This window comes from Hyperolius riggenbachi, chromosome 3 (assembly GCF_040937935.1).
Source record: "Hyperolius riggenbachi isolate aHypRig1 chromosome 3, aHypRig1.pri, whole genome shotgun sequence".
NCBI classification, from domain to species: Eukaryota; Metazoa; Chordata; class Amphibia; order Anura; family Hyperoliidae; genus Hyperolius; species Hyperolius riggenbachi.
In genome coordinates this window covers 411143583-411159583 of record NC_090648.1, presented here as the reverse complement: position 1 = coordinate 411159583, position 16001 = coordinate 411143583, and the positions used below count along the sequence as shown (strand labels likewise).

The window sequence follows — 16001 nt, the reverse complement described above, 5'->3', positions numbered from 1 at the left end:
ATAACGATGAAAAAAATATATATAAGTGTGTTTGTAATAACTATTTTAAATCATTAGTAAATATTACTAACATTTCACTACAACTAAACCTAACCTTACTCTCACACAGAACCCTCCCTGTACCTATCCCTAACCCTTAGACCCCCTGGTGGTGCCAACCCTAAGACCCCCTGGTGGTGCCTAACCCTAAGACCCCCCTGGTGGTGCCTAACCCTAAGACCCCCCCTGGTGGTGCCTAACCCTAAGACCCCTCTGGTGGTGCCTAATCCTAAGACCACCCTGGTGGTGCCTAACCCTAAGACCCCCTGGTGGTGCCTAACCCTAAATGTCCCTTGGTGGTGCTGAATCCTAAATCTCCACTGGTGGTGCCTAACCCTAAGACCCCCCAGGTGGTGACTAACCCTAAGACCCCCCCGGTGGTGACTAACCCTAAGACCCCCTGGTGGTGCCTAACCCTAAGACCCCCCTGGTGGTGCCTAACCCTAAGACCCCCCTGGTGGTGCCTAACCCTAAGACCCCCCTGGTAGTGCCTAACCCTAAATCTCCCCTGGTGGTGCCTAACCCTAAGACCCCCCTGGTGGTGTCTCACCCTAAAACCCCCCCTTAGTGATCACTTTATTGTGTGGAGAATAATGTTTTACAAATAGTGACTGTAAAAATATATTACAATTTATGTTACGTACTGATCGCTTTATTTTGTGAATAATAATGTTTTACAAACAGTAAGGGATAAAATTTTAAATAATCTTTTAGTTAAATATGATAAATATGTTTAGTATTTTTGTAAACGTTATTCGTCACGAGCGCATTTTGTAAACTTAAATCATCACAAACGTCGTAAACATTAAAAATCTCCAGGCGCGGTTTGAAAAGTTAATTTCCGTCGCCCTTTTTTCCGGTTCGGCGCCTTTAAGCCATAGACTGTGAACATGCATGCAGATCAGATGTCTATGACAAATCTGACAAGATTAGCTGCATCACTTGTTTTAGGTGTGTGATTTAAACCCTACTGACCAGAAACATTGGCAGGACTGCCAGGCAACTGGTGTTGTTGAAAAGGAAATAAATATGGCAGCTTCCATGTGTCTCACACCTTGGGTTCCTTTTAAGGGTTGTTACAGATGGAAGGCTGTCAGTGTCCCCTCCCCGTCATTCAGCCCTGGGATCTACCATGTCCTGCATTGAGATAAATGGGATCGATTGATGCCAACTGCGCGAGCACCGTGGTCGATCACATTTTCCAAGAGGCTGCATGTAGCTTCTATTCTCGTTTGCATGTGCAGCTCCATATCCCATTAGGATCTCAAAACATGACACGATGACGGAACAGTGGGAACCAAATCCAACCGCTTCTCTGTTCGGTAGCAGGAAAGTGTTTAGCATCATCCAAATGAGATATTTGTAGTCATCCATCTGAACCGGCCCTAACAGTCATAGTTAACATTCTCAGAACAGAATTCAGTCCTGAAGTAAGAGACAAGAGCAGTGGCGTAGCTGAGGAGCTTGGGGCCCCAGTGCAAATTTTTCTTTGGACCCCAGGCATATGAAGTCCCCAAACCTACCAAGGACAATTTCAGTATCAGAGAGGTATAATCAAAGTTAGGAAACAGTTAATTAAGGATTACTACAATTCAATGCACATATAGAGTTGTTCATTACCAGCATAGCACTAATTAAAAGCGAATAAGATGGTTGAAGGAGGGCCCCCTATGGGCCCCTCCTGTCCTGTGGCTCCAGTGTGGTCACAACCTCTGCATCCCTTATTGCTATGCCACTGGGTGGGCAAGAGTTTATGTTGGCCATAGTATAAAATATACTATAGTGTATACCCACAAAATATTCTTTGGAGGATATACATTTTTGTGTGTTTCATTAAAACATTACACTGTATATAAAACTGCAGACACAGCAGCTCATTGTACATTCATATGTGAGTATGTCACACAGTATGTGTATCTCTAGGAACATTGAGAAGAGTCTGCATTACTGTAATCATATACTGTACATTTGCAATGACCTTGACGGACCCACTGTGTACTGTTCTGCTTTTGCTGTAGTTATTATTAAAATGTGAAACAGGCAGATATAACTCCACATTCACTGCTGCATAGACCCTTCCTTTAGCCATATGCTCTGACTCTTCCTAATGATATTTTTGCAGTTAGAACACAACAGCAAGTGAGAAGTGAAAAAACCAAACAACATTTGTATAGCGCTTTTCTCCTGTCGGATTCAAAGCGTCAGAGCTTCAGCCACTAGGGCCTACTCAGCAGGCAGTAGCAGTGTTAGGGAGTCTTGCCCACAAACTCCTTACTTAAGGTACTTAGGTACTGGCTTATTGAACAGGATGAGCCAAGATTCGAACCCAGGTCTCTTATGTCAGAGGCAGTGCTCTTAACCAAGTACCATATTTGCCACCATATAAGACTTTCCCGAAATATAAGATGCACCTAGGATTAGAGGGCAAAAACCAGGGGAAAAAAATTATTTATATATATATATATATATATATATATATATATATATATATATATATATTAGATCTGGTGTGTCCATGTTTTAGGAGTGTATTGTACATGCTGTCCCCCATGTGTCCTCCTGTGTCCCCTTCTGTCTCCACTGTGTCCCCTTCTATCCTCAGTTTGTCCCCTTCAGTCCTCAGTGCGTCCCCTTCTGTCCCAGCATCTGCCTCCAGTGTGTCTGCTCTGTCCCCAGTGTTGTGCCAGCTTCCTCCGTGCTTCCCTCGCCTGTGTCTCTGTTACCCCCTTGAACAAGTAGCAAGTGTAGCAGCATGTCATACCTAATCCATGGAGCCTGCGGGGATCAGAGACCTCATCACTTCCGCCCATCTCACCCTAGTGATTACTTCAGCTGATGACACAATCAGCAGAAGTGGTCAATAGGGGGAGCCGCGCAGAAGTGAAGAGGTCTGTGATCCTCGCGGGCGCCATGGATTAGGTAAGACATGCTGCTACACTTGCTACTTAAACACAGGGGGGGGGGGGGGGACTGGGAGTGGAGGCACAGGGTAGCGAGCGAAGGCACAGGGGGAGCGGAAACAACACTGGAACAAAACGGGAGACATATGCAGTAACTTCCTGACATGTTGGTGGGTCGGCGGTTCATATCGATGGGAGAGCGTTAGTCGGGGATTCCCTGCATTCGCCGTATCCATAGGTACTTTTTCTCGCCATTTTTAGGGGAGAAAAAGTGCTTCTTGTACGGCGGAAAATACGTCAATGCATATCAGCCAGTGAGCAAATTGGAAAGTAGACAGAAAAGACGTTCATTTTTGTTGTCACGCCTTTGCCTTAGTTCTAAGGAATACTGTATTGCCTGTAGTAGATTTCCTAATAGGTACATTTCCTAAATATCAAATCATAACTTTCACTTTTTAACCCAAGTTTGTGTCTAGTGATCTGAAACGTCTATGCCACTTTAGGTATAATTTATTATCACTAAATCTCTATGAGAGATGATCGTGTCCAGAAAACACATTAAACATGGCTGTGAGATGAAGTCCTGTATCGTGTATTTGAGGGAAACTATTTCAGTTATTTTTTTCTGATACATTTTCTGTCAACTGCTAAGATAAATGTTTCCGATATAATTAGAAAGAGATGCTTATAGTCATTCCAGATTCTTTTATTTAAAGATAACACAGGGGGTGTTTTTGGAGAAAAAAATAAAGAATGCAAAGAGAGCGCCTTGTAGGCTGCAGAGGCGTAATCTTCAGAACTATGTCTTACAGAGAGAACAGTGTATGAGGATTAAACACCTCTGTAGAAAGTGATCTGACTCCCGAGTAGGCAGAAGGATCCTGGAAGATACTGTCCACAGTCTGGCACCAAATAGGGCGGTATTTGGTGGATTCAGGAACTGCACCTGAATTTAGTCAAATTGCTAATGCTGTTAATTTATCGTACGAATATCACAACATATGGCACAATATTTCGGCCCAGCTGGTGTTCTGTAGGACCAAAAAGTTGTGCTTTATGTTGTGATAGTTTTACAATCCTTTAGGCCGGTTTCACACCGATTACTAATGGTGCAATGAGATGCAAGCACCGCAGAAAGCCCCAGGCTCAGTGACGTACTACCTGCTGGGCAGAAAGTACATCACTGGGATTTCCGTCAGTCCACACATGCGTGCCATGTAGCACCATGCTCCGTTGTCTATACTTACTGTATTGCACATTGACTTGCATTGCTTCATAATCTGTGCGGTAGGTAGGCACAGATCAGGCGGCAACACGCTGTAGACTTTGCGTCAGGTCAGGAATGTGATGGTTTGGATACTTCCGACGCACCGAGTCGCATTGCTTTGTGTGTAAGTCTCCATAGACTTGCGCCGGGACATGCAAGTCTATGGAGACTTGCATCTTGACCTGACATGCTTCTTGAAGTGTTTTCATTTCTTGGGGGATGGGGGGGCACCTTGCTTAATGCATCAATGTTATGTCAGTTAAATGTAACTGTACTATACACTTCAATAATGCTTTAGATTGTAAGCTCACAAGGGCAGGCCTCTCTCACCCTTATATGTCTTTGGATTTTGTTGTTCATTTCATAGCTCTCACTTTGTTATACATTTTATTCATGCTACATCCGTTGTAATTACCAGTTCTGTATTTTGTACCAGTGTCCATATTTCATGTATATCATTGTCTGTATCATCATGGCTCTTTATAAATCAATAAAAATAATAATAATAAAATAATCCTTTCAGATAAAAAAATCCTTCATTCTGACAGTCCAAAGAGGCTACAGTGTACCTCAGCCATAAAGTTAAATAACAATTATACAAGAATGATTCATCTTTTTGTCAATATACAGTACATTATATCTATGCAGTATTTATAATGTGTGCACTTTCTTACAGTCACGTACATATCTTGCTTGCCTTTAAGCTGCTGAAGTGTGTCAGTGTTGATGAAGCTGTAGACAGTACAGCATGATGGAAAAGGGCAAGTTATTCAGGAAAGATGGAAGATGTCAGCTCCTGGAAAATATTATTCACAAAGTCAATGAATGTATTTCTGCTTGGGAGTGAATGGAAAGACTGCCTGAAGTACTTTGAACAGAGAGTCCGGTTTTTTATGCTGCCCACTCGCTGTTTAGTCTAAGGAAGGCTCAGGGGAATAAAGGGAATTCTTTGGACAACAAAACCGTGTTACTGTATCTGGTGCTAAATGCAGCATGTGTCCTGACAGGAACATCTGTATCCTGAATCAAGTTACACATTGACTGTGACACAGACGCTTCCCTCTGGGGAGTTTTCATTAAGGTAACCGGACATTAGATGAAACTATTGGAAACCAGGTGTGGATGAACAGATAGACGCTGGCAGAGTGTGATGGCATAAAATGGATTAGGAATGGAAATCTCTTTTAACTGTATCAGTCCCAGAAGCCATAGGTCACCAAATAACTCCACAAGGTCACACCTCACCTGTAATGTCAGGTCTCTATATCTCCAGTATATTTCATATGATAGAGTGTGATGTGACATTGTGTAATGGTGGCCACTAATGCTGGGAACACACGTTAAGTTTTTTCAGCCGATTTCCCGTGCGATCGATAGTACGAATCGGAATCGCAACCAAAATCGGAAACATTTTTTAGCACACTTGAGCGATTTTTTTGGGCAGAATTGAGTGTGTTCTCAATTGGAATAGTATCGGACATATTGAAAATAAATGGTCAAAATGACTACTATCTTATCGTGTGTTGGCGCGTTCGCTGAAGCGGCTCGATTATGTGTACTATATAGAGGCGTTCAGGGGGCCGTATCAGAGTGCAGTGTCATCAATAGTGGGCGTAATCAGTCTAGAACATAATAAAAAGGGAACAGAAAATGTACACGTGTGTAGCAGGCAGACGATAAAATTACTGTCAATTTTTGGTTGAGATTCGATTCGTACTATCGATCACGTGGGAAATCGGGTGAAAAAACGTAACATGTGTACCCAGCATAATGATGGAATCTTTTTTGTCCAATCTTACCAAATCTATGTAGTAGAGGGGTAAACTGAGTGAATATATTGAATGGATATTTTAGGCAGTCCCGTTTCTGTACTTGGCAGAGGCTCGACAACACACCATTGTGAATGTCAGAGGCAACCTCAAATGTTTCTGGGCTAACAGCAATTCAGAAGACTGCAAGTCACAGCTGGTGCTTCATGAAAGCCTCCACCATCACATATATACAGACTGTGGCCCCTGGACCTACTGTGGTAGGGAAAAGATGACCTGGGTCTGGAAAAATCTGTAGACACTTACCTCGAACAGTTTGCCCTTGTGATGCCTATGCCATTGGCTAGTGGTTATTCCATTGTTGGCTGATGCCATGGTTAATAGGAGGTTTTTAAATCCTAGTTCAGGCACATGTTTTACAATCACGCTTCATAGAACTGCAACTATTAAAATAGTTATTTTTGCATTGTAACAATACTGTCAGTGGTCAAATTGTGGGCACCACCAAAGCCTCTTGCTCCATTACATAATGAGCAAAGGCTTAACATGTGGGCAAACTGAATCAAAAGAATGAGACGATTTCTACTAAAAGTCAATGGAATGAACTACCCACCATTGGCTTCCCTTGTACCTCATATGTTTTATTTAGGTAACTAATGTTAAAGAGCTTCTATTTTTCTGCAGTTATTCTGTAACAAACATACCTGATGCTGCTCGTTCCAGATTACACTTGTGCCTATTCCTTCTGTACTTTCAGTCATCTGATTCCTGGTTTTATCTCGGCCTGTTCTGACTATTCTTCTTTTTCCTGTTCTTGCAAGTAGTTAGTACTTGCAACACAGTTCTTAGGTCTAGGGAGGCGTTTTTATTATTTTCTTGTATTGCTCTGGTCTCATTCGTGAGTTCCAGTCTATTGTCTGTTTCGCTAGTAATACGTCACCACTCAGCGTTACATTATAATGGACCATTTAAAAAAAAAATGATATTCCTAAATGGAAGAATTACAACTTCAGATCCAGACTCTGGCGGTTGCTATGGGTCAGTTGAATGAAACAGTTGCGACTCAGCAGGCTCAACTGAATCAGTTACTCGAGTCCTCACGTGCCGGGCAATCTGTGGATCAGAATCCACAACCTGCCCCAGTCAGACATACATTGGCAGAACCTAAAATGCCACTTCCAGAAAAGTTTTCAGGTTCCAGGGCTGATTTCAGTAATTTTATGAATCGCTGTATGTCATATTTTAAAGTCAGGCCTATATCCTCTGGTACAGAGTCACAAATAATCTCTCTTATTAAAACTCTGCAACATGGAGACTCTCAGACATGGGCATACAGGTTTTCCCCTGAGCATGAAGCCTTAACCTCAGTGGATAATTTCTTTAACCACCCTGGCATTCAATTTCCCCAGGATTTCCGTGCAAAAAGTGTTTAAATTAATTTCCAATAATTTTTAACCATTTTTTTTTTTTTGCAATCAATTTTTTTTTATATTGAATTCAATACAGGTTATTGTATTGAATTCACTTAAAAAAAAGTGTTTGCTGCAAGATGTTGATGAAGCTGTGTGACCCTGGTGTCATCAACGCCGATCGATGGGGGACATGTGATCGCCGAGGGAGAAGCAAAATGCGCCAAGGGACATTGAAGAAGACACTGGGGAAGCTATCAGAGGTACGCGACGAGGGATCAGCACGCCAATGTTGAGTATAACACCCAGATGTATAGCCAGATATATAGGTAGCCAGATGTATAGCCAGGTATAGTTAGCCAGATGTGCAGCCAGGTATAGTTAGCCATATGTGCAGCCAGATATATAGTGAGCCAGGTGTTTAGCAAGATGTATAGGTAGCCAGATGTCCCCCCCCTCCCGATCCACTCCCCTCCTCTCCTGTGGGTAGCGATCTGTGCTACCCCAGCGTGCAGAACAAGCATTCAGCCACCCTAGGGAATCCCTGGGCAGCGGATCGGTGGGCAGAGAATGTGCAGAGAATGACGTCACCAAGCCTCGTAATGTAACTGAACAGAGAACAAGACTTCAGAGATGGAGGAGGGTGTGCCCCGCAGCTGTCGCTAGAGAAAGCCCTCGGGTGAGTAGATCTATTTACTCAACGGGCTGAGATGGGGGGGGGGGGATCAGGAGGGAGGGGGGAGGAGGGGGATAGGCCACCCACACAGCCGCAATAGAAGGGGGATCCCGCCGCCCGCACAAAGGGGTATCCCCCCGCCTGCACAGCTGCCATAGAAAGGGGTTCCCCCCGCCCGCACAGAGGGGGATCCCCCACCCGCACAGCTGCCACAGCCGCCGCATACAAGGGGGAACCCCCGCACATTCTCTGCCCACCGATCCGCTGCCCAGGGATTCCCTAGGGTGGCTGGATGCTTGTTCTGCACGCTGGGGTAGCACAGATCGCTACCCACAGCGTGCAGACAGGCATCCAGCCATCCTGGGGAATCCCTCTGATGAGAAAAAAATGCAGCCGGCAGAGCAGAGAAACAGGAAATCTCCCTGTTGGCATGGACGAGCTCAGCTCATCATTAACTTTTTTTGCAAGTTTTTGCTGGACGAGCTCAGCTCGTCCATACCACCAGGGTGGTTAATGCTATGGCTATCATTTATGCCGATCCTGACATCTCTGCCACTGCAGTTCGTAAACTTAGGGACCTCCGTCAGGGCCGCAACTCCACTGAGGAGTATGCTGCAGAGTTTCGGAGGTGGGCTGTGTCAACCAAGTGGGATACTGTAGCTTTGCTGGATCAATTTTATTGGGTTTGTCGGATGCAGTTAATGATGCTTTAGTTAGTCATCCGGAGCCTAAGACTCTTGAGGAGGCTATCACTCTCGCCATACGAGTAGATCGGCGAATTAGACATCTCTGTCAGAGTAGAACACATCCTCCGGTCAACACTTCTACTAGGAGGGGTAGTGGTGGTTCCAGTTGCACGGAAGAGCCTATGCAGTTAGGTCACTCTAAATTGTCTTCTTCTGAGAAACTCAGAAGACGTCAGGAAGGTCTGTGTATGTACTGTGGAGAAAAGGGGCATTTTGCACAAAGTTGCCCTATTAAGAAGAAGGTAGAAAACACTTACGCCTAGGAGTAGTTGAGGGGTCTCTCCTCGGCGATCAGTGTTCACCCCTGGAAGTCAAAAAATTATTATTACCTGTAAACATTTACTGGAATGATCAGATTTTTTCCACGCTGGCATTTATTGATTCTGGTGCCACTGGAAATTTTATTGATTCTGAGTTAGCTATTAAGTGGGGTATTCCGACCTTACCTATGCAAAAAAAATTGATAGTGACTGCCATAGATGATTCTCCACTTCAGAATAAGCTACCTGTTACCATTACTCCGGAGGTAACTTGTCAAGTGGGAGTACTGCATTTTTAAACCATACGGTTTTACATACTCAAGATGTCCTCTTGCTCTCTTGTTTTGGGTTATGCCTGGTTGCAGAAACATGGCCCGCAAATTGATTGGGTAAATGGCCAACTTACCTGTTGGTCTCCTCATTGCAAAAAGTTGTGTTTCAGGAACTTACCTTTGCATAGTTCCAAGATAGAGCTTGCCGAGTTACCATCTGCATATAGCGCATTTTCCGATGTATTCTCTCCTCAGTCTGCTGACAAACTGCCACCTCACAGACCCTATGATTGTCCTGTTGGTTTATTGCCTGGAACCATGCCGCCACGGGGACATTTATGCAAGTTAGCTGTGCCCGAGAAGTTGGCCATGAAAGAGTACATTAAAGAAAATTTGGATAAGGGCTTCATACGTCCTTCCACTTCTCCGGCTGGGGCGGGGTTCTTTTTCGTTGAGAAGAAGGATCCGTCCTTGCATTGATTACAGAGGTCTTAACAAAATAATGGTTAAGAACAGATACCCTCTACCTCTTATTGACGACCTGTTTGCTCAAGTGTCAGGGGACAGAATCTTTTTCTAAATTAGATCTGAGGGGGGCATATAACCTTATTAGGATTAGACAAGGAGATGAGATGAAAACTGCATTCAACACACAAGACGGTCACTATGAGTACTTGGTCATGCCATTCAGCGTTTGTAATGCTCCAGCAGTGTTCCAAGATTTCATCAATGACATCTTTAGAGATGTGTTGGGAAAGTTTGTAGTGATCTATTTAGATGACATTCTCATATTCTCTAACTCTTTACCTGAACACAGGGAACATGTGAAGTTTGTTTTGAGAAAACTCAGAAAAAACTCCTTGTATGCCAAACGGGTGCTTGTTCGAAGTGACCAAAGTGCCCTTTCTGGGATATATCATATCCGCTTCCGGTCTCTCTATGGACTAGAAGAAGGTTGCGTCGGGGTTAGAATGGCCTCAACTTGTGGGTTTAAAGGCTCTACAGCGATTTCATGGTTTTGCAAACTATTACCGTAAATTCATCAGGGGCTTTTCTACTCTGGTCGCTCCTCTGACTGACCTAACCAAAAAGGGAGCTGATCCTTCTAACTGGTCTGGTCCCGCTGAGGAAGCTTTTGCAACTCTTAAGAAAGCATTTTGTTCTGCTCCTGTTCTGACCCATCCTGATGTCTCGTTACCTTTCTTTGTAGAGGTTGATGCCTCTGAGGTAGGGGTTGGAGCAGTACTCTCACAATATTCAGGTCATCCAGAGCGATTGCATCCATGCGCTTTCTTCTCCAGGAAGTTTTCATCCGCAGAGCGGAATTACGATATAAGTAATCAGGAATTGTAGGCCGTCAAGATGGCTTTTGAGGAGTGGAGGCATTGGCTGGAGGGGGCTGAACATCTTGTCACGGATTAAACTCCAGACAAGCACGTTGGTCATTATTCTTTTCCCGATTCAATTTCTCTATTATCTATTAACCTGGAAGTAAGAATGTGAAAGCTGACGCCTTATCTAGATGCTTTGCTTCCGAGATTTCACGACCAACCATTCCTGATTTTATTTTACCCAGAAGTTGTGTTCTCGTTTCTACAGACACTCAGGAAATGGTTGATCTCGCTGATTCTTTGTCTAGTTTCCAGTTTGATATTCCGCTAGCGAAACCACCGGAAGCCTTTTTTGTTCCTCTTCACCTTCATCTTCAAGTCCTTCGACAGTTCCATGACACTAAAATGGCAGGTCATCCTGGAGAGACAAAGACCTTAGAACTTTTGATGCGTCACGTCTGGTGGCCCACTCTACGCAGGGACTGCAGTACTTATGTAGCAGCTTATGAAATCTGTGCCAGGTTATCTGGGGTTCTCTTCGGACAACTGTTGAACACAAAAGGCAAGGCAGTCCCTGGGTGGGCTTGAACCACCAACCTTTCGGTCAACAGCCAAATGCGCTAACCGATTGTGCCACAGACACTGTGCACACATTTGCTGCTAAATGGCTATCTAGGGTTCTCTTCGGACAACTGTTGAACACAAAAGGCAAGGTCGTCCCTGGGTGGGCTTGAACCACCAACCTTTGGGTTAACAGCCAAATGTGCTAACCGATTGTGCCACAGACACTGTGCACACAGTTGCTGCTAAATGGCTATCTGGGGTTCTCTTTGGACAACTGTTGAACACAAAAGGCAAGGCCGTCCCTAGCAGGAAGGGTTGCATGGCCACCTAGCTTTTCATTCTTCCCACCCTTGCCCTGGAATCTTCCAGACTTTAAATTGCTGTCCTTTGCTGTGTGTGTTACACCAGCATCATCCAGGGGGGACATGATCTTTCTGATTCTGAAGTCTTGAATTGAAGCCAGTAAGCAGTATCACCATGTGTCCCACTGCTTTCATCTAGCAAATTAGGCAAATAAGCAAGCTCATTTTTCTCTTGGGTACATCACAATGGTACATGCTAGGCTGGCTTCAGCATGTAGTGCTGCTGGTAGTATAGTGGTGAGCATAGATGCCTTCCAAGCAGTTGACCTGGGTTCGATTCCTGGCCAATGGATGTGAGCTGGCTTTTGACAGCCTACAGATCCTTGGAAGACAAAATGAGAGAGAGAGAGAGAGAGAGAGAGATGGTGATGGTCTTTGTGCCACGGAACTTATAATTCGGATATCTGGTAAATCCGCTGGTATCCGGGTAGGCCGTCAAACTATCCGCAGATAGTTATGCGGATTTGCCCAAGAGGTCGGATAGCTTAAAAAAGTTCGGATATCCGGGTTACACGGGTATCCGAAATCTGGATGAGCATCCCTGCCTCTAGCTACTTAATATTGAGGGTACTTCTGGCTACCTGAAAACTAAGGGGCACATGTAGCTACCTATGATAGGCAAGAGAAGTAAGGGAGACGTGACAGCCTAGCCAGAATTCACACTTGTGGGGCGGTTCATCGGGTGTTTGTAGGTTCATGGAGGGCAAAGTCTAAGGTGCCAGGACATCTTTGCCTATAGGCTCTTGTGACGTAAATTGTGGCCTGATTACACCCACCCTTTTTTACAATGTAATATTAGTCTCTGAAGTACTTGGCTGCAAGTTGCAATTTGCATGTTGCACAAGGCCAGATATGAGGGCCTCTGGGTGCACCAAAGTATCTTTGCTATGTAATACAGGTATCTGGTGGCATCTTGAAATGTCTGTCATTCAGACAACAGCTCCAGTTTTACAGTTTTTGCGTTTAGGCTAGATTCACAGTAGCCAGTTGCATAACTCATGCGTTATAATGACTGTGAACTGCATTGGAGACTAGCAATAGATTTTAATACAATTCCTGCCTGCAGCGAGTTAGAATAATGCGATCTGTTTCTCTGAACAGGCTCATAGAATTGTATGGGCGGTGTATTGACATGCAGAATTATTCTGCAACGCTACTGACCACTGTGAACGGGACATTACAGGTTCATTTTAACAATACATGAAAACTGTTTGCATGTATGTCAAACATGACAAGACTAAGGGCGTTTTCCACTACACGCAGATTGGAATCAGAATGGATGCAGAAAAACTGACTCCAATGAATGTCTATGAGCCTGTTTCCACTAAACGCAATTTTTCTGATTCAGATTTTCCCATAGGCATTCATTGGAGTCAGTTTTTCTGCATCCATTCTGCATCCAATCTGCCTGTAGTGGAAACAGGCCCTTACGGTAACATTTGGATATAATTTGAAAGTGTCCTCTTTTGAATCTAGTGTTGTCAGACGCCTAATTCCCAGCATTGACTTGCTCTGTGTTATTCAGTAGTTGGGTAAGCACAGCCAGGAAGCGCACAAAGACACTCTATGTCTGCCACACACTCAGCGCCTACCACACAGCTAAGGACAAGTCTTCATGTGCCAGCTCTGTCTAATCCTTCCAGTAAATAGAGAAAAAAAAACTATGGCGACGTGCACTTTAAATACAATTGTGAAACTGGTACATTTATCGCTTCAAAGATTGCAGTGCTCTGTACAAGGCTGCTAGTGGTACCATTGCTGGTCACTTCAGAGTCATTTATCATCTTGGAACTTTGTGCTTTAAAAAAGTCTGACACATTTGATGAATGGTTAAAAGGTTGGGCCTCCTTACTGATTTGTGTAAAATTGATGTATTTAAACTCAGATATTTGATTAGTTCTTTTTTGTCTTCTGACAAGTGCTGATATACAGCACAAGCATTGATAGTGAAGCACGCAAATTCACCGCCAGTGAATACAATATGTGCTGAAAAGTTATATAAAGAATAGCTGTCTCAATATAATGTTGAGTCAGTCATGGTAATGTATCTAGCACATTACCATTCCTTGGGGGGAAAAACAAAACAAAAAACATTTCTCTCGTATGCATATCAACACAACATTCAACATTCAAACTCCTCACCTGTAATCATAAAAGCTATGGATTGCATTATGTCCTCTTGTGGATTTCCTAAACTATTGCTTGGCTGGTCCTATGGCAGTTCATTAGTGATACTGGAGCATTTTCATAGAATGCTATTATTCCTGGGCAGCACAATGGCATAGTGGAAAGCGCTCTTGCCTTGCAGCACTGGGTTCTCATGTCGAATCCCAGCCATGACACTATCTGCAAGGAGTTTGTATGTTCTTCTTGTGTCTGCGTAGGTTTCCTCTGGGCACTCTGGTTACCTCCCCACATCCCAAAAACATAGTTATGTTAATTATCTTCCCCCTAAATTGGCCCTAGACTATGATATATACACTACACGATACATACACAGACATATGACTATGGTAGGGATTAGATTGTGAGCCCCTCTGAGTAACAAGTCAATATATACTCTGTACAGCACTGTGGTAAATGTCAGCATTATATAAATACTAAATAATGATAATAATATTTAGTCTCTGCTGTTAGGTGCACAGTATCTATATACAGAACCTGAAGGTAACTTGCATATTGTAATCAAGTAGTGCAGCAGTCTTCTTATCCAATCAATCATACAAGGGAGTCAACCCGAAGCACTTGGATCCACCAAACGTGCAAAGTCCAATCTCCAAAGAAAGATCTTGGTCTCAACCTGGATTTCTGCAGTGTGCTTCTATTAAAGAACCATAGATATACAAACAGAAACAACGTTTTGGTCTAAAAACCTTTTTTCAAGTGCTTGAAAAAGGTCTCTGGACCAAAAAGATGTGCTTGTCTGTATATCTATGGTACTTTAATAAAAGCATGCTGTGGAAATCTCTGAGTAATAAATCCGACATGTGCGATCGGGATTCGATTCGATAGTGTGGTCGAATGACATTGCAAAACAACGACAAATCAATTACTCTAGCGATCGACTCCAATCCCAGGCATGTCGGATTTACTCGATCAATCAAATTCGATCCGATCGAATCGCACAAAAAGTTGTATTGTGTAGATGGGGCTTTAGCTTATTTTGACTTTTCATTTTCAGTTCGGGTTTGCTTTAAAGAGTAACTGTCAGGCTGCAGAAGCTAATTTAAACCTCTATTCTCCTGTGTTAAATGTTATAAACTGTTCTTAGACAAAGACAAGACAAATAACATTTATATTGCGCTTTTCTCCTTGCGGACTCAAAGCGCCAGAGCAGAGCAGCAGCCACTAGGGCGCGCTCTATTGGCAGTAGCAGTGTAAGGGAGACTTGCCAAAGGTCTCCTACTGAATTAGTGCTGGCTTACTGAACAGGCAGAGCCGAGATTCGAACCCTGGTCTCCTGTGTCAGAGGCAGAGCCCTTAACCATTACACCATCAGCCAACTGTATCACCTTGCTTCGACACCATCGTCTCACAGACTGTGAGATCACTTGACTCTCCACACAGCAAACAGGATATAGACTTGCTCAGGCTTCCTTCAATGTTTCCGTTATTTATTCAAGTCACAGGAATACAGATAGATACATTCATCATATCCTAGCCATGCCAATCTTCATGTTGCGTTATAAGCTCATGATTAGACTCCCTCTTGAAGTCAATCAGGTACCTTCTTCCTAACTACGTTACACTAAGCTACATATGTACAGCATACATTATATCAGATTACAGAAAGGACGAACATGCTTAGGTCCCAGTCGGCCTTGCGAGCTAGTGCAGAAGGAAGAAGCAGAAGTGAGTTCTCCATTGCTTGCTCCAGCTTTAATACCGGCTAGGAAAGAGTTAAATATGACATCATCTTCGCCACCCCCTATATCAGTCTATTGGTGGACCCACTCATGGTGTCATCATACCCGCCTACTCGATTAATAATCGATGAGACATTTGACATACATGCAGGAATGTGAATATTTACAAAACATGACTGATGTTTATTGTTCCAGGCCCAGGTCAGGGAGACCTGCGGCCTTGATCAGAACAGCTTCTTGGTATGTTCTAGTTCTGCTGACAGAACTGCAGATTTTCTCTCTTCAGAGAAAATCCCCTTAAAGGGCAGGTCTGCTCATCAAGCCTTTTTGACTAACTCAGTCCAAATAACTGAGGCCTACTTAAATTATAACAATCCCCCCTAAAACGGCTTGACCCGCAGATCCCAGCGTCTGAACCTCCCAGTACCTGGTTTCTTTCGTTTATGTTTCACTTTTCGATGTTCGTGCTCACACAACTTCTCTGCTCTCGGTGGTTACCCCTGGAAGAGAGAGAGCAAGACCTCTTGGTCTTCCTGTAAC

General features: G+C 43.7%; 2 protein-coding genes across 3 annotated transcripts in view; one reads left to right on the top strand and one right to left on the bottom strand.

Moving 5' to 3' along the window:
• The window catches only part of P4HA2 (prolyl 4-hydroxylase subunit alpha 2), a 634411-nt gene extending 627419 nt beyond the window's left edge, over window positions 1-6992 (bottom strand). Inside the window, exon 1 of the mRNA XM_068277452.1 lies at window positions 6680-6992. The gene's annotated coding sequence lies outside the window, so the exon portion shown is untranslated. The remainder of the gene's footprint in view (window positions 1-6679) is intronic.
• PDLIM4 (PDZ and LIM domain 4) overlaps window positions 1-16001 on the top strand; it is a 316081-nt gene that overhangs the window by 209401 nt on the left and 90679 nt on the right. The gene's annotated exons all lie outside the window — the stretch shown is intronic.